Source organism: Zalophus californianus, chromosome 1 (genome assembly GCF_009762305.2).
Source record: "Zalophus californianus isolate mZalCal1 chromosome 1, mZalCal1.pri.v2, whole genome shotgun sequence".
In the NCBI taxonomy this organism is placed as follows: Eukaryota; Metazoa; Chordata; class Mammalia; order Carnivora; family Otariidae; genus Zalophus; species Zalophus californianus.
The window spans coordinates 50,632,135-50,651,495 of record NC_045595.1 but is presented as its reverse complement, the minus strand read 5'-3'; the positions used below and the strand labels follow the sequence as shown (position 1 = coordinate 50,651,495).

The 19,361-nt window shown below is 38.0% G+C and overlaps 1 protein-coding gene across 1 annotated transcript in view; it reads left to right on the top strand.

Annotated features, from left to right (window-relative positions):
• RAD18 (RAD18 E3 ubiquitin protein ligase) overlaps positions 1-19,361 on the top strand; it is a 109,681-nt gene that overhangs the window by 77,640 nt on the left and 12,680 nt on the right. The window lies entirely within an intron of this gene.

Sequence of the window (19,361 nt, the reverse complement as noted above, 5' to 3'; positions counted from 1 at the left end):
TGTGATTGAGTTCTAGTTTCAAAGCATTGTGGTCTGAAATTATGCAGGGAATGATCCCAATCTTTTGGTACCGGTTGAGACCTGATTTGTGACCTAGGATGTGATCATGTTCCATGGGCACTAGAGAAGAATGTGTATTCCGTTGCTTTGGGATGGAATGTTCTGAATATGTCTGTGAAGTCCATCTGGTCCAGTGTGTCATTTAAAGTCTTTATTTCCTTGTTGATCTTTTGCTTAGATGATCTGTCCATTTCAGTGAGGGGGGTGTTAAAGTCCCCCACTATTATTGTATTGTTGTCAATGTGTTTCTTCGCTTTTGTTATTAATTGCCTTATATAATTGGCTGCTCCCGCGTTAGGGGCATAGATATTTACAATTGTTAGATCTTCTTGTTGGATAGACCCTTTAAGTAGGATATAGTGTCCTTCTTCATCTCTTATTACATTCTTTGTTTTAAAATCTAATGTGTCTGATATAAGGATTGCCACCCCAGCTTTCTTTTGGTGTCCATTAGCATGGTAAATGGTTTTCCACCCCTTTACTTTCAATCTGGAGGTGTCTTTGGGTCTAAAATGAGTCTCTTGCAGACAGCATATTGATGGGTCTTGTTTTTTAATCCAATCTGATAGCCTGTGTCTTTTGATTGGGGCATTTAGCCCGTTTACATTCAGGGTAACTATTGAAAGGTATAAATTTAGTGCCGTTGTATTGCCTGTAAGGTGACTGTGACTGTATATTGTCTGTGTTCCTTTCTGTTCTATGCTGCTTTTAGTCTCTTTGCTTAGAGGACCCCTTTCAATATTTCTGGTAGGGCTGGTTTCGTGGTTGCAAATTCCTTTAGTTTTTGTTTGTCCTGGAAGCTTTTTATCTCTCCTTCTATTTTCAATGACAGCCTAGTTGGATATAGTATTCTTGGCTGCATATTTTTCTCGTTCAGTGCTCTGAAGATATCATGCCAGTCCTTTCTGGCCTGCCAGGCCTCTGTGGATAGGTCTGTTGCCAATCTAATATTTCTACCATTGTAGGTTACATATCTCTTCTCCCGAGCTTCTTTCAGGATTTTCTCTTTGTCTCTAAGACTCGTAAGTTGTACTATTAGATGTCGGGGTGTTGACCTATTTTTATTGATTTTGAGAAGGGTTCTCTGTGCCTCCTGGATTTTGATGCCTGTTTCCTTCCTCACATTAGGGAAGTTCTCTGCTATTATTTGCTCCAATATACCTTCTGCCCCTCTCTCTCTTTCTTCTTCTGGGATCCCAATTATTCTAATGTTGTTTTGTCTTATTGTATTGCTTATCTCTCGAATTCTGCCCTCGTGATCCTGTAGTTGTTTCTCTCTCTTTTTCTCAGCCTCTTTATTTTCCATCATTTGGTCTTCTATACTGCTGATTCTCTCTTCTGCCTCATTTTTCCTAGCAGTTAGTGCCCCCATTTTTGATTGCACCTCGTTAATAGCCTTTTTGATTTCAATTTGGTTAGAATTTAGTTCTTTTATTTCTCCAGAAAGGGTTTCTCTAATAACTTCTATGCTTTTTTCAAGCCCAGCTAGTATCTTTAAAGTCATGATTCTGAACTCTAGGTCCGACATCATACTAATGTCCGTAATGAGTAGGTCCCTGGCTGACGGTACTACCTCTTGTTCTTTTTGCTGAGGTGACTTTTTTTGTCTTGTCATTTTGTCCAGAGGAGAATAGATGAATGAGAGAACAAAATGCTAACAGGTTAACAACGTCCCCAGCAATTGTACTCTATACACATCAGAAAAGACCTGAAACCAGGGGAAAAGAAAGGGAAAGAAAGAAAAAAGAAAGAGAAAAAACCAAAAAACAAAAAGAAAAAGATAAAAACAAAAACAGAACAATACAACAAAAACATAGTATGATCAAATATGATCAGGCTAGTGCATAGATTAGTTGCACACAGTAGATTTTGGGCGTATTTTGGTCTGTTAGAAAAAAGTGCTTCCTAAAATTTTAGAGGAAGAATGACTTAAATATGTACAAAATAAGGGTTGATACAATGAAAGGATGGAAGGTGACTGTAAAGATGAAAATTATAAAAGATTTTATAAAAGGAATTGATAAGAAGTTGTTTGAAAAAAGAAAGAAGATTTAAAAAAAAAAAGAAAAGAAAAAAGGGAGAGAATGTGATCAGGCAGGAGACTAGAACAAAGCCATACACTAGTATTTAGGGTATATTTTGATCTGTTAGAAGAAACTGCATCTCAAAATTTTAAAGAGAGAAGAACTTATATATATATATATATATATGCCAAAAATAAGGGTAAGTACAATGAAGGGATAAAATATGACTCTAAAAATGAAAAATAAAAAATGTTTTTTTTAAAAAAGGGATTGATAAGATGTTGGTTGAAAAAGGGAAAAAGAAAAATTAAAAAAAAAAACAGTTAAAAAAATTAACTTTGAAAAACTAATGAATCATGGTAAAAAAAAAGCCATGAATTCTATATGCAGTATTCCCCTAGCGCTGGAGTTTTCCCGTTCTCCTTGATCGGTAAACTTGGTCTTGGCTTGCTGGCTGTTGTGCTGATCTTCTGGGGGAGGGGCCTGTTGCCGTGGTTCCCAAATGTCTTTGCCGGAGGCGGAATTGCCCCGTCCTTGTCGGTCTGGGCTAAGCAATCTGCTGGGGTTTGCTCTCAGTAGAGCTTTGGAGGACCAGAGTGAAAATGGTGGCCTCCCAATCTCCACCTGGAGGTGCTGAGAACTCGGGGCCCCGCTCTTCAGTGCGCCCTCAGAGAAAAGTAGTCACTCCCGGCTCCCTGGTCTCCGGCCACACTCCGTGCTCACCCCCCGCCTGTGACTGAGAGTTTCTGTCTCTGGTACCTGACTCCGTGTGGAGTCTCCAAACCCAGCAGATCCCTGCGGTGCGCTCCCGCGCCGCTCCTCCCCGGGGAGGAAGGGGAGTCTCCCCAGCTCTGCCACTTGTTGGGTCCCTGCTGGAGGAGCAGTGGCCCGACTGGGCCTGTGATCATAAACTGATCACAGTTTATGGCAACCCCGAACTGAGAGCCCGCGCCTCGGCTCTGTCTCTGCAGCTGGTTTCCCTGCTCCAATACCTGGGAGCTCTGCTGCACTCAGGCACCCCCGGTCTTTCTGTGACCCTGAGGGTCCTGAGACCACACTATCCCGCGAGGGTTCCACCCCCCCACCCCCCGCTTAGCCACTGGAGCGGCGTCCCTCAGCGGAGCCGACTTCTTAAAAGTTCCGATTTTGTGCTCCGTGGCTCTATCACTTGCCAGAAGTGGCCGATGGAGGCCCCCTCCCTCGTCGTCTATCCTCCCGAATATTGCCTCCGATTCACTTCTCCGCACGTCCTACCTTCCAGTAAGTGGTTGTTTCTCTGTTAAGAGAGTTGTTGCTACTCTCTTCTTCGATCTCCTGTTGAGTTCGTAGGTGTTCAGAATGGTTTGATCCCTATTCAGCTGAATTCCTGAGACCAGAGGAAATCCAGGTCTCCTACTCCTCCGCCATCTTGCTCCGCCCCCCTATAATCCTGTTATTTTTGATGAGTGTGATAGTTGGTAAGTTACCTGTGTTCTTTTACCACTTGTTCTTTTCAGATCATGAGTGAACCTTCTAGAGTCATGGTTATTCCTCATATATTAAAGTGTTTCTGTCTTTATCCCTTTCATTTTTTAAAAAAATCTTCTCATTTTCTTTTTATGATAGTTTTGTTGCTTTCATTGTAAAACCCCAAATTTTCAAAACCCCTTTAAATTAGATGTTATGCATGTATGTTGTGAAGAATAGAAAATTTAGGTAAACAAAAAGAATAAAATTCCTGAATTTTATCAACCAGAAATAATTTCATGTTAACATTTTAATATGTAGATCCTTCTAAGGATAGAGGTATGGACAGATGGATAGATAGGTGAACATTTTTAAAACAAAAAGATCATAGTATTTTATAATTTTTTATGATTTTTTACTCTTTTTCTTTTAAGAGAAAAAGTGACACTATTTTAGGTCTAATGTGAGAACAAATATATTGTGAATATTTCTGAACTCATGCAGTCATGCTTTACTACAGAGTATAGATCTTACTATTAGATTGTTGAATAAAGATATTAGTTTTCTTTGTATTAGAACAATATTCAGACTGACAACTAAGATGTTATTTTAAGACCCAGTAGGTATATCCAATCCAGATAATTATTAGAATGAAACTGTTTTGTTGCTAACTTGATTCTTAACTCTTAAGTAAGTACTTTTTTTAGAATTTGAATTATGAATGCCATATTGATTCTCTGTTGCCAACCTGAAGACAGATGATAAGCAAATTGATTAGAATTTTATTATTTTTGTACAACTTCTTGCTAGGTGATTTCTGGGAGTTAAAGAGACTTGTCCAGATTTCTGTAAATTAACTTATTGTTCTTCTTAATGAAAAAAAGAGAGCTTTTGTTCCCTGAGTTTTTGGCAAGCAGAAAAAAATGCATTTTTATTGAATGCTACATTATAAGAAAAGATGCTTTTGATTATGACCCTTTAGAGGAAGCTTTATCTTCATGTAGAGATGAATAGTAGTCATACTTTTATTTAGAAGAATCTTCAGATGATTATTTTAAAAATATGTATTTGTGCATTTTAGTTCTAGGCAAAAGAACTTATAAAGAGACATTGTGTTTTGGCCTAACTGAGAAATTTGAATAAGGTCTATAGATTAGATAGTATTAACTATGTCAGTATTTAATTTCCTGATTTTGATAATTTCATCGTGGTCATATAAGTGAATGTGGTTGTTCTGAAGAAGTGTGCACTGAGGGGCTAAAGGGGCATGATGACTCCAACGTACTTTCAGTGGTTAAAAAAATAACTGTGTGTGAGCACACACGTGCACACATACAGAGTCACTTTTTGTAGCTTTGAATTATTAAAATTTAAAAAATTTATTGAGAAGTCATTGTCCATAATCAAAGAAGTTTGTTTATACTAGGAAATTTTCTAAAGGGAAGATTTATACTTATGATTTACTGACCAAGAAAATTGGTAGATAGTGCTGTACATAGGGTGGTGAGTATGGTCTTAACGTAACTCAGTCAGTTCGGGACCAGCCCAGCTAGGTTATCTCTGCTTTGGCATGTTAGAGATCTTGGACTAATCAAGTGGCAACTGGGATTTCAACACTTAAAAAGACCAACTAATTTTATCACTTGGTAACCTACGTGAACTTATTGCAGATTCTAAGTGTTGGTCATAAAAGAATCTGAGTCAGATAAAGGTATGAATGATACATTTTACCTTTTCACAATTTCTGGCAAAAACAGTTACGTCTTCTCTGATGCTAAATTAGCAGCAATTTTGTAGGAAGTCCAGCACAGACATAGGCACAGAACACCGGGCTCTTTGACTGAAAGGCTTAAATTAACCATTGGCCATGTATTTGATATATTTGGTGCAGCTTTTCTTCACTTTTCAGCCATTTTTGGAAGAGCTGTCTGTCCAGAATTCTTGAGAGCAAGAGAACAACAACAGAAACACAAAAATGTGAAGAAATCTTGATTACTATTTGTTGGAAAATTTAAGGAGTAAAATTCAGCCTTTCCTAAGTTCTGAGTAAATTGAAGAATGATGGCACAATCTTAAGAGAAAAGGTGCTACTGTGACATTCATCTAAGGGATGTTGAATACTGGCATCATCAGCCTCTTGATAAGACCAAGTCAAGTTTATGACTTATGGAAGGAAACGGGAAACACTACCTCTATCATCGATCAGAGTGGTCTCTTCTAGCCAGAAGGTCGAAGTTGAGATGTGTGTTGAGATTTCAAAGTTTGGTTTCAGACAGGTCTTTCCATGTGGATCTTGGTTAGGATTGGGTAAACCTAAGTTGAGAGGTGAAAATAGCAATATGAGGATTTTAAGAGGTAAGGGGTGCAAAGAATCCTGGAGTTATCATGCTTTCTATTGAAAAGCTGATGGGGTCTTTTAAGTTTTTGGACTCAACAGTAAAGTTATTCACAACTTTTATGTTCCTAGGCAAGAGTCTCCTGGAATAGTAAATATATTGGTGAAACCTTCTTAATATGGGCAGTAAGGTGTGTGATTTTGACAAATGTTATTTGAGTACTAAGAGTGTTGCATGTATTATATCATTTAGCCCACAGGCAAACCCATTGTAAAGATGTGGAAACTAAAGGTTAAAGGAGTTAAATAAGTTGCTTCGGGTGGTACATATTGTATGTGGCAATATCAGGATTTGAATCCAGGTATAGTTTACCTCAGAATCTAAGTTCTCCTGACTGATAATGCTGCTGTGACCAAGCTTGCTTGCTCTTAACATTCTTTAAAGAGTAGAAATACATAGATATTGAAATGGTTAGATTTCCTGAGAAGACCCTGAGACAAGAATTTGAGGGAAGCAGTTAATTTGGAAGGTGAAGGAACCACTATAGGGAGTGGGCACATGAGACAGGAAAGGGAAGACAGTATTGAAGGGGGCATGTTATCAAACCAGATACCAGTATGAGCCGCTGGAGTTTTATTAAAACTCCTTGGAACTAGGAACTGGTTTAAAACACTCACCTGAGTTAACCCAGGCAAGGGGTAAGGGAGTCAGTTACTTGACTGGGGGCTGCTCTCTGCTGCCTGCAGCCTCCCATGCTGGTGACAGAGCAGCCTCCAACAGGGAGAGGACAATCCGACAAAGGCCCTGACAGTTGCAAGTCAAGCCTGGTACTCTGAAGGGATAAGGAAGGGTAAAGGGATCAGGGCAGGGTACCAATGGGATCTGCCAAAACAGTGATTCCAACTGAAGATAGGAAAATGGTTTGGTTTTATGTATGCTTTATCAATACAAATGGGGCTGCTCTAGGTTTTTGCCTAGAACTCTAGTCCAAAAGAGTGTAGGAATGTCTGTAGGCATTCCAGAGCTAACTATACCTCTGCACATCTGTTTGCCAAGCACACTTGGCCATTGCTGCCAAGAGTGGAAGAGATAAGGATGTCTGGGGGCTATTGAAGAAGTAATAGACAAGGAAATGTTAGGGGGAGAAAAGGACATTATCTAGAAAGCTCTGAGACAAGTGAGTCCACAAACTGATGGGAGAAAATATGCTTGTTGATGAGAAACAATTTACTTTTTCATCTTGTGTGATAATAAACTGAAGTATGAAATAATCTATCATCATACTAAAGTTTACCAACCTACTGAATAAAAATCTCTTGGCCGTAGGCAGAAAACCATAAGCACAGAACTGGGAGTTCTTTGATTGTCAGGCATATTTCCTTATTATCCACTTTGTTTCTTCTTAATAGAGATAACTGTACTATAAATGGGCCTTGTGTATATGGACATCCTCTTCCACTTCTGAAGTTACTCTGCTCGCTCTAGGACAATAGGCCTGCTGGTCTTTTTTAGGAAGGTCTTTTGAAGTACCTTACTAATAAGTGACAATATTGTGTGACTTTGAACCCTCCTTGGACATTAAAAAAAAAATCTAACCTTCTACTCGGCACATCTAATGGTAATCATTTTTAAATGTTTTTACACACAGTTGCTTATTTATGTTTAAGACGTACAAAGTGGTATTTTGAAGTGTACTTACCTATACTATCTGATTTGCATTGATGTATGGATCTTAAATACTTCTCTAACATATATATGTTGAAGTTTCTCCCTGACTTATTTCAGAAGACTTTTATCTAATCTTACCCATCTCTAGTTGAGCATAATTTTTTTTTTTTCTGTCATGTTAGCTATGTGTCCTTCTCTTAAAATGGGTGGCAAATGGGAGCCACATCGTTGGAGTAGGAGATTAGAGACAAGCAAGGCTAAAGCTTCCAGTGTGGTACAGGTTGAACTCATGGCTAGTTTACTATAAACTCAGAGGGATACATACAGAGCTATTTATAGATCTGTGTAAGGAAGTGAGCTAATATACAAACATGTATTTCCTTGCCCTGTCAGCTGCCAGGGCCAAGAAGCAAGCTCACTGCAGCTGGAATCAGCACACCTAGTGCTCTGATCTTGGTTTCTCATAACATTCCCCAGAAGTAGGAACTACTGCTTCTTGGAGAAATAGCTGATTCCAGGGCTGGGGCAGGAAGCAAGACAATGCTGGAGAAAGTGTTAGAAAAAGAGAGAGAGAGAGAGAAAAATAGAGAGGGGGGAGGGAGGAAGGTGTGGGGAGGGGGTAAGGAGGGGCGAAAGAGAAGAGAAAGGAAGGGAAAAGAAGAGAAAACAAAAACCTGACAGCCACTACCTCAGCCAAGAGATCAAGGTTATCATCCACAGTGATGTTATGTTGATGGCATGTACTCTTGATATGATATGGTGGGAATGACACTTTATCTCTGTGGTCTTCCTCCCCCAAACTCAATAACCTCAGTCAAATTGTGAGAAAAACATCAGACAAACTCCAGCTGAAGGTCTGCAAAATACCTAACCAGCACTCCTCAAACTGTCAGGGTCATCAAACACAAGGAAAGTCTGAGAAACTGTCAGTCTAGAGGAGCCTAAGGAGACCTAATGACTAAATGGAATGTGATGTCCTGGATAGGATCCTGGAACAACAACAAAAAAGATATTGGTTAGAGATGAAAGAGATATAATTCGAGTGTGGGACTTCAGTTAATAATAATGTATTAATATTGCTTCCTTGGTTGTAACTAATGAATCAGACTATTGTAAGCTGTTAACAGTAGAAGAAATTGAAATGTGGGAACGTTTTGTACTATCTTTACAACTTTTCTGTAAATATAAAACTATTCTAAAATAAAGTTTATTTTAAAAAAGTAATTAGGACATCAAATTGGACACTTTCTGGGTTGTAGTAAGATTAGTTATTGAACTATTCCTTTTTTCCTTTCATTTAACATTATTTCTTACATTTAGTCATATAAGTTAATTAATAAGATCCTGTTTTAATGCATTATATAAAGGTATTATTTTGTGCTATGTTAAAATTTAATCCATAAATGTGGCCTGAGGGAAGAATTCTACTTCCCTCTCCATTTTTTTTAAGTCAGTTTTGCTTTCTTGTACTAATACTTTTATTCAGTAGAATGATTTCCCCTCCAAGGATGTAGCCCAGCCTTTGCATTTCCTCATAAGAAAAGACATGCACAATTTACAATATGCCTCATCCTCTTCAGTTACCATAGTTTTATTAGTGAACATATACTTGTAAAAGTGAGTTCAGTAGTGATCCTCCAAGAACAACGTGAAAGGACAAATAGTTTTATCTTTTCTCCAGTACTCATTGCCAAAGGATATTTGCTGTTCAGTAATAAGGTTTACTTTTACTCTCAGGGCAGTTCATGTTAGTCCCTTTTGCAAGAAGTTTTTATTATGCATTTTTGTTGGGTAATCTGAGGAGCTTCTTTAGAGTAACTTTGTTGTTTTATAATAAGTTCTTGATTTTTCGCCCTTCTGAGTCAATCCCAGGTGGCAGATATTTTCATTTGTTTTTACCAAATTCATGAACTGCCATGATACAGAGATCCTCTGTAAAATTACTTTGAGCCCTTTAATTTCCTATATCAGGAGAGAGTTTTTAAATTGTTATTACTTGTGTATCTAAAATGCTTATAGAAACTAGCAATTCCTCCCAGGTTCCATATTTACCAAGTGATACCTTTATTGTCATAGCTTGGAGCAGTGTCTGATCATCACCCCAAGATTTTGGTACTATGACTGTAACATTGAGAGTTTTGGTTGGCATGACAAGGTAATACTTGCATAAAGTTGACATTTTTAAAGTGTTGTTTTCCTTTTTTAGTTTTCAGACATTTCATAAACTATATATGAATTTTTGTTCCATATGCTTCTGAATATATTTAGCTTGATATGTAAAACTGAGATATATTCGTGACTGGTTCAGAATTCAGTTTTTCATTAAAAAAAAAAAAAGGAGTAGCTGAGTGTATTTTTCAGAATGCTTTGAGAAGAGCAAGTATGAGACCTTGAAGGAACTACCAGTTTCTTCTAAAACGTTAGTAGGCATGCAGTCACTATTTTGGATTAACTCTCCCAGACCCTCGACTGTGGACAGCCAAGTAAGAGTTTTCTGTAGTTAAAAAAACAAATAAAAAAATTCAAAATCAGAGTCCTGTTCTGGTGAATGAATTTGGATGGAACAGAAGTATATAATTTATATATCATGCTTTTGGAATTTTGTATTTTTAGTCTGTTGATCTAGTTTATAATTTGTTACAGTCACCTCAGAAGTTAAAATCAGAGCTTTTCCCCCCCGCCTTCTCATTTCACGCTACCTTTGCTTTTACATCAGAGGAACAGATATATGAGGTCTCCTTGGAGACCTTCAGAACCTGGGGAAAAGACACATTAGGGTAGAATACAAACATTTTCAAGTTTGAAGGTAACACAAGAAGTCACTAAATAGAGTAACTTTATACCACAGGTAAGGAAATGGAGGCCTGGACAGGTTAGGGGACTTATCCAAAGTCAGTGGATAAAGTGGAAGCCAGTAATTCTCAGCCCAGTTATTTCCCCGATGACAACGCTAGTTGCAGTAGGACTTTTGTCTTAGGCACCATTGCTTCCTTTGCTAGTAGCATTTTAATGGAATTGTTCAAAATATCAGTTAGATATAGAATAATCATATGTTCTGATTTCCCTGTGATAGGCTGGTTTCCATTTCTTGTCCTGGCGTCATTATTAATAGCACACTATATTACTCCTCCAGAGTGTCTGGGTTTAGATGATAGATTGTACGGTTGCCTTGTTAGGACATGCAGTGTTAATTTGCACATGTTCTCTGTTCTCTTTATTCCCACACAAACAGTCACATTCTGGAACATGGGTACATATAAAATTGCTGATTTTGCTTCCTCCTTTGATTTTACCACATGAGTAGTGCACATTGTTCTTGTATCTCAGAGAGATTTGAGTGTTAAAGCATAACAGGCCTCAAGTGCAGAAGGCTTTTTGTAAAGGTAATTCTACAGAAGTCAGTTATGGAAGCCTTTAATATTGCATTAATGTGTGCTGTAGTAGGCTTCTCTTGTCCTAGTAAGCACATTTTATTAGAGCCATTTAGAATGTGTTATTGGAGTATGGGTAATAGTACAAATACAAAATTAAGAGTATGTATCAGAACATTAAAATTTGGTGTAAGTACAGTTTTGGAGGGATAATTCTTATGCAGTAGATCATTTAGTGAAGCACTTCACTTCATTTTATTGGGAACTGAGTCACAGGAGGTTCTGTGTCCACTGCCTAAAATCCAGCAATATAAGGTAGTTTTCAAATTCCTCTCCTCCTCCTATCATGAGACGAGTTTTATGGCCTGAACTTTGACTTAATATTGGATTTCTGTGGTTTTCGTGATTGGTATTGGCCAGGCTTCCCACATTTGCACAGTTGAATGTGCCTTCTCAGGGTGGACGGGTGGATAGATGATGTAGAAGTTGGCGTGGCTCTGCAGAAGACATGCTAGCTAGTCTCAGTATGAGCTTCATATCCAGCCCCTTGGTCCCTGTTATCAAAGAAATTTATAATCAGATGAAAGGTTCTTAAGTTGTAGAGGAAATTTTCATGTTTGCAATGTTGCTTGTCTTTTAGTTTATTTCTCTTTATGGAGCTAAATTTCATAACCTGTTACCATGACCTTGTTATCTTTCAGTATTTTTTTTTTATTTGTATCAGTCATTATACTGCTGACAATGTAAAGAATAAAAACAAAATGAAGCATCATGATTTTGCCCCCCTGCCATTTAACTTGAGAGTTTGATTCAGTATCTAGTTATAGCAGTGAAAATTTTGCTAATTAGAAAAATTTTCCCTTACATTAGACTCTCAGAGTTGATGTCTTCTTTTGTTTCTTAAGTTTGTAAGTAAAACATAAGCATACATATTTAATTGTATTTTGAAATTGAATTTTTCCAGACAGCCAAGAGGATTCCAACATTTGGAATTAACCTAATGTCCTTTTATTTCTCTTTCTTAAAAAAACCAACACACAGTACTTTTCTTCACTTTTTATAAAAATTTAAAGAGATTGACCTAAAGGTCTGCTTCTCTCTTTAATACAGTGTTTCCTAACCCTTCTTCTTGGCACACAGAAAATGGTAGTATTTGTGTGTCATGAAGAGATGATGCTGGAGGCCAGAGGTGCCTGCCATGGCCTTCAAAATTATTTTGGCTCTTTTAGGTCCTTTGCATCTGCATATAAACTTTAAAATCAGCTTGTCAGTTTCCATAACAAGAAAGGAATTTTGGTTGAGATTCAGTTGAATCTGCAGATCAATTTAGAGAACAAATGACTTATTAATATTGTTCTGATCTGATACGGTTTTTTTATATGTTTTAAAAGGATGACTCCAGATGTTGTGAGAATGGATGGGGGGTGGTGGCTGAAGGTGAAGCTTTTGTAGCAATCCATTCTACGGTTTGTGGTGGGGTGTATCTGCATATGAGTAAAGATAGAAATAGGTGGAATTGGGGATATATTTTGGAGGTAGGAGCTGCAGAACTTGGAGATGGTTTGTATATGGTGAGCAAGGAAAAGCTCAGCATCAGGGATGAATCCTAAATTTTTGTCTTTAGCAACTGGGTGAATAGTTTTAGCAATTTAGTCCTTAGTAAGCATCTGATCAAGGCATGACCAGCAAGTCTGCCTGATGGCTTTTCTTTTCTTTTTTTTTTTTAAGATTTTATCTATTTATTTGACAGAGAGAGACACACCGAGAGAGGGATCACAAGCAGGGGGAGTGGGAGAGGGAGAAGCAGGCTTCCCGCCGAGCAGGGAGCTGGATGCGGGCTGATCCCAGGACCCTGGGATCACGACCTGAGCCGAAGGCAGATGCCTAATGACTGAGCCACCCAGGCGCCCCGGCTTTTATTTTCTTAATGTAGCTAACTAAGACAGGTTCATCAGCTGAGAGTGGGGGTAGGGTGGTGAATAGGCGATTTGGGAAGGTATGAGTCCTTTTGAGAATGGGAAGCAGAACATGCCAGGTAAGTATTGTAGGATTGCCTGGTAGCAAGGATTGTCCATTTCAGATTTGCGGTCAAGAATTTTAAATGAGATTAGTTAGCAGATAAAATCAGATAAATAGATGTTTTGTTTGGTTTTGGTTTTTTTCTGCCATGTTTAGTTGCTGATGTACAGCTCAGAGTGGTAGTCAATTTTGGTTAGCCAGAGTTCCTGCATTAATTATAGAGGATAGTGTGGCATACTAGAAAGAATCAGACAAATTTGATATTGAATTGCAACCAGAAAAATTAAGATAAATATAACAATGCTTGGAATTCTTTCTCATCAACCAAGAAAATGTCAAATATGTAGCTTTAAAGAAATAATGTTCAACTTCGGTATATAACTTAATAGAAATGTTTTGACAATGAAAGAACACATGCTAATACTTTTTCTTAACATATATTAGAGAGAGGCTTAATAGTACCTTTTAAAAAAATATTCAGGAGTAGATAGTCTTTTTGAGCATCTAGAGACTGATAAGGAAAGGACCCACAAACCCAGGAGAAAGTCATGAACAGAGATGGTTTGGTGAAAGAGAAATACAAATTAAATCCAATTCTCACCTGGTAGGTTGGCAAAAAATCTTAACATTTGCTTGCATCCTCTGCTGTAAGGCTGTGGGGAAACAGACACTCTCATTTATTACTGGCTGGTGCTACATAATACCATTTCTAAGGAGAGGAATCTGATGAGATCAACCAAAAGTACTATTGTTTTGCCTTTTAGCCAGTATTCGATTAATTTGTCCTCCAGATTCCACCTGCACATATACACAGTGACTTACACACAAGGTTATTCATTGTTTACATAATAACAAAAGCCTAGAAACTACTCAAGTATTTATCATTGGGGCTGGTTGATTAAACTACAGCCATACAATGAATAACTGTGTGGTTGTTCAAAAGGACAATCTCTGTGTGCTTGATGACAGAGAGAGTTCCAGGATAGATTTGTAAGTGAAAAGACCATTGTTCAAAACAGCATAGATAGTATGTGGTTTCCTTTCCGAAAGGGGGTAGGGGATAGTGTAACACCAGAAGAATAAACAGACTAATAAGTGATTACATTTTGGAGACAAGGGGGGAATGGGTTGGCAGGGGAGTGAGGAGAGTGTGAGACTTCTCAGTGTACATCTTTTTATGTCATTTTGATTTTGAACCCTGTAAATATCTTAATCTACTTTAAACAGAAAATAGTCTGTACTCTTTAAAATAAAGTTTTGTGGACACCTGGGTGGCTCAGTCAGTTAAGCGTCTGCCTTTGACTCAGGTCATGATCCCAGGGTCCTGGGATCAAGTCTTGCGTTGGGCTCCCTGCTCCGCTGGGAGTCTGCTTCTCCCTCTACCTGCTGCTCCTCCTGCTTGTGCTCTCTTGCTCTCTCTCTCTCTCTCTCTCTCTCTCTCTCTGTCAAATAAATAAATAAAATCTTAAAATAAAGTTTTGGAAATCATTGTTATCATCAATGTTATTATAAATTGGTTAATGAAGTTTGATGATGCAGGCAGTAAGGTAAGACAAAGATATTAATAAGATTTTATAATTTAGGGGACATTGGCATTATTTGAAAAATTGCTTAATAAGTTTATGTTTCTGGTCAAGAGAAAACAGTATCTAAAGAAAACATCAAAGTAAACAATAATGTAAGTTATGTTACTATAATTCAGTGATACCTTGTATTTTTAAAAATTCATGGTTGCTTTTGGAAGGTTGACATTACATTTGGTTTTTTAACTTCTAAGAATGTGACATTTATTGAATTTAATGTTGCCACCACAAAATCTTTTTCTACTAATATACATTACTGTTTGTACTTTATTATAGCATTTTTTTCTGGGAACATTTATAAACTTCAAAATACCTCTGAAAGCTAAATGGTTCACTGTGTTTCAGGTGGTGATTTTTATTTGTTGAAATTTTTAGAGAAATGTGGGGACATAGAATAGTTCTGTCACATCTTTTGTGTTTTCAAAAGAGCTTAAACTAGGTGATAAATGAGCTTACTGTCCTTTGGATGAATGCAACATTGTGCTGGGGGGGAATGTATCCTCCCCTAAGATATTATGACATCAAGTCCTTGAAATGTATGTGTGTCTGTGAGATCCCCATACCTAGCAGGCAGGTGTTTGTGGAAGTTCATCTCAGTCATGGTTTTCTGACTCTAGAATGGTTCTGGGCATGTGGCTGATTGTTGGATTAATTTCCTTGGGCTTCACTTGGCCTGTTGATAAAATGGAAGGATAGTTTTTTGCCGGGTTAACCTCCCTGGGTGATTCTAAAAAACAAATGAGATGATTATATATTGTGAATGCTATGTAAATTGAACATAACCTTAGTTTTAGGTAAGGTTTGCTTCATCTCTTCTTAAGGATTTACCAAGTTTTACTTGATAAAAAAGTTCTTGTTCTTGTATCTGAAGCTAGCTTCATTTTATATTTTTCTAGATGTAATGGAGAGCAGTGAAACTCTTAGCTCTGCTTTATCCATGAGCCTTGTTGATGGTTGTCTGATAAACCTTATTGATGAGTGTATAGGAAGTAGTATTTTTTAACTCTCGTAGATTAATAGCATTTTTCATTCTGCAACTATTTGAAGCAGCACAGTGTGGTAAAAAGAAGATGAGCTTTGCATTCATATCTCTGTTTTTTGTTTTTTTGTTTTTTTTTGTTTTTTACTTACCTCAATGTCTCTGATCCTTTGTCCATCTGTGGGGATAAAATCTAGGCTGCTTATATGAATTAAAGCTAATGCACATTTGGTGAATTATTACAGTGGTTTGTAGAAGTAGTTGCTCAAAAAATGGTTATTTTTGTCATTGTCAACATTGAATGATTTCTTGTTTGAACATAGGATGTTTACTATTCTAACATTTTAGTGTTAGCTTGCTGCTAACATATTAGGCATATAAGCTGCTACTTATCCTGTAGAATAAGAACAAATTACTAAAAAGAAGGGTTTGAGGAAGGATTCATGGGAGCCGGTAGCATTTAGTTGAATACCATTGTCTGGTGGCACTGTGTGCTCTCCATCAGTCCTCCAGTGGTCTATCCTTAAGGAGTTTTTTGGTTTTGTTTTTGCGTTTGATATACTTAAGCACTCTCAGGTTAATGCCACAATTATGAGAAGAGTTGGGCTTGTGGGGGAGGCTGGTGGAGTAACTATTAGATAATAGAAAACTCCCACTTGTAAGTAATCTTTAATCCACAGGACTTTTTATAGCAGATGTTGCATTTTTTCTACCCCACGGTACCTTGTGTACCTGCCATGCTGGATAAATAACAAGTTCTGATGAATTTGCACTCTGGTGTCATAGAAACAGTGGAAATCAAAGGTTAAAATAGAGCACATAGTGATCAATTTTCCTAGTGCAAATGGAAGCATAGTGCTGAGGCAGTTATTCATGTAATTCAGACCCAGATTTGTTATATGAAAATGGAAGCATTATTTATTGAACACTTACTATGTGCTAAGCTCTGTGCTAACCATTCTGTATGTTATATTGATTAATCTTTAAAATATCCCCATGAACTATATGTGTTACCATCCTGACCTTACCCGTGAGAATATTAAGACTTGGAAAAACTAAGTAACTTGCCCAGTATTACATATTAAGCGACAGAAACAGCACTGAAACTCGACTCTGTTTGACACTAAAATCTGTGATTTCTTATCCTCTGAGTAGTCTTATCAGTCATACCATTGTGAGAGGTGTTAGGGATCTTTTCAGCTTTCGTGGTAAAATTTTGACTAGTAAGATGAAATAAGATACTGCAAAAGAAATACTCAAAAAGTGCTTTCCTTTGCCTGTTAAAATGTTGTGCTACTGCTTTTGGTGAGAGAATAACAAGAGTAAAACATTATAGAAAGACCAGTTAGGCCCAAGCCCAACAAACCAAAAAGAGTTTAGCTTACAGTTCTGAAAGTTTGAGCTGAAAATAAAGGTTAAATGGTATGAAAATTAAGTGTGGGTGTTCTAAATAGATCTACTAGAATCTTCCTGAACAGAGGTTGGGAATTCCATAGAATTCAAGATTAATATTTTTGTCGGTGAGTCCTTCTCATGTGTATTTAATCTATAGAATAATTTCTGCTCTAGCCTGGACTAATGGTAACATCAGAGAGCACAGTTTAAACACCCTATACAGAGACCTTTGACTTTCATGTACCTGACCTCATATTCATCCAGCTTCTTAAAACATGGTCTACCAGAATGTGCAAACCCAAATAAGAGAGGAGCTGAAATTTACGCTGACACAGTTCTTGTCTGAGAATGAAAAGCTACAACTGTGTAGGCTCGTATATGTTCTGACCCCGTGTATACCAGAGTGAGTGATTTATTTTCTCCTGTGGAGGATTTTTTAGATGTCTTGAAAGTATATGAAAGGAATTTTTGATCTCCAAGGCATAGTATTCAAAAATATTAATTACTTCTATCCACAAGGAAGAGATCTGTGAGTAATACTATTGTGCCCAGTTGTCTGTTTGTAAAATCCCTTTTGTGAAACTGTATGTATAATTTTGGGAAGGCGGTTTTTAAATAGAATATCACCTGGTGAATGCATTACTTTGAAAAGGAACCAACAAGTCTCTCTGCTGTTTTAATTGTACTAGCGTTAACTCTTAGTTTTTTGGGGGGAGGGGTGAGGGCCAGAGGAAGAGGGAGAGAGAGAATCTTAAGCAGGTGCCACACCCAGCACGGAGGCTGACCTGGGGCTTGATCTCATAACTCTGAGATCATGACCTTAGCTGAAATCAAGAATCTGAGACTCAACTGACTGAGCCATCCAGGCACCCCAACTTTCAGTTTCTTAGTGGTGACTAGAATCGGAGTAGCAGATATAGCAGATAATCCTGAAACATCACTGTAGGTAAAGTTCAGACCTTCCAAAGTGTATGTCATTCAGGTCAGTGACTAAGCTGGGGTGGAAAGGAAGGAAAGGTGGTGAGAACTGAGGAAGTCGGGAGCTGGGCAGCATGTCTGGTCAGGGGTATTGAAGTCACAGAGCAAGAGGAGATTGCAGACCATTTTTGAGAAGTGTTTTTTGTGAACCTCCTCTACCATCTGTTTTCACTGAGGTAGTGTAGCAAAAACCGCTTAGGTTTATGTCACTAATGTACCGCAAATATTTTCCTTTAACAAATCAGTGATTTCTACTGGTGATTTGAAAACCCCTAGGTAAACTGACCACAGGACTACTAGGTTAGTTGACAGGCCTAGCTGTCCTGCTTACTTAGCTAGAACAGGAGGGATGCTTTGTAACCTTCCTGTTTAAAAAAAAAAAAATTGTATGTGTGTGTTGGGGGTGTTGGCAAAAAGCACACTTTATTTCTTCTAGCCCTGTGACACCTACCAGGACCCAGAGCTGCATGACCACCCTTTAACCTCCATTCCCTTAGCTCATGGATTCTTGATAGGAGCTCCCTAGTGGATGGAACTTGGTTCTTGGCAGCGAGGAGGCTGGATGACCAAAACACACACACATAAACAAAAAACCAACCTACTCTGTGTATAAAGCATATATATACACAGACACACACATACAATATATAAACAGGTACACATTATGCTTCAGTATTAAAATCTCATGGAAGGGCAATTATGAAAAAAGAAAAAGCCTAAAAAAACTCCTTAGGTGGGAAATGATAAGGAAAAGGGTTGAGAAACACTGCCTTAGCTCTGTCCAGGTAAAGAAGAGTGGGTGATGGTATCAGACAGGAGAGAGAAGAGAAAAAAAAGTTACATTAAAACAATTTCAGTTTTGGGGTGCCTGGGTGGCTCATCTATTAAACGTCTGCCTTCGGCTCAGGTCATGATCCCAGAGTCCCAAGATCGAGTCCTGGGTCGGGCTCCCTGCTCGGCAGGGAGCCTGCTTCTCCCTCTGACACCCCCCCCCCCCCCACCCCATGCTCTCTCTCTCTCATTCTCTCTCTCTTTCAAATAAATAAATCAAATCTAAAAAAAAAAAAAAGGAATTCTCTTTGGACATAATAAAGAGTGTCCCACAAATGTAGGTACTACTGTTTTTTCACTGTCCAGCATGTGCCACTATAATGAATAAAATATAGACTAAAAGTATTACTAATTTTATAATACTTTGTTATGTATTTTCTCAAGCCACCAATACTAAACGTATGAGGATCCTTATCCTGAAATGCCTAAGAACCACTGAGCTAGCTATATTGGAGGGTCACTACATGGAATTGCCCCACACAGGCCGTTATACATGTGAACCATAGTCAGAAGGGCTCCTGCATGTAGCTCCTTGAGAGGCTTGGAATTTGGGCAGTACCCCTTGAGAAAAATATCTGGCACCGAGCAGTGTTGATTGATGGTTGTGGCTTGTTTTCATGTACCACAGGCAAACATTGCTTCAAAGTGATTTGTCAGTAACTGTTGAGAAT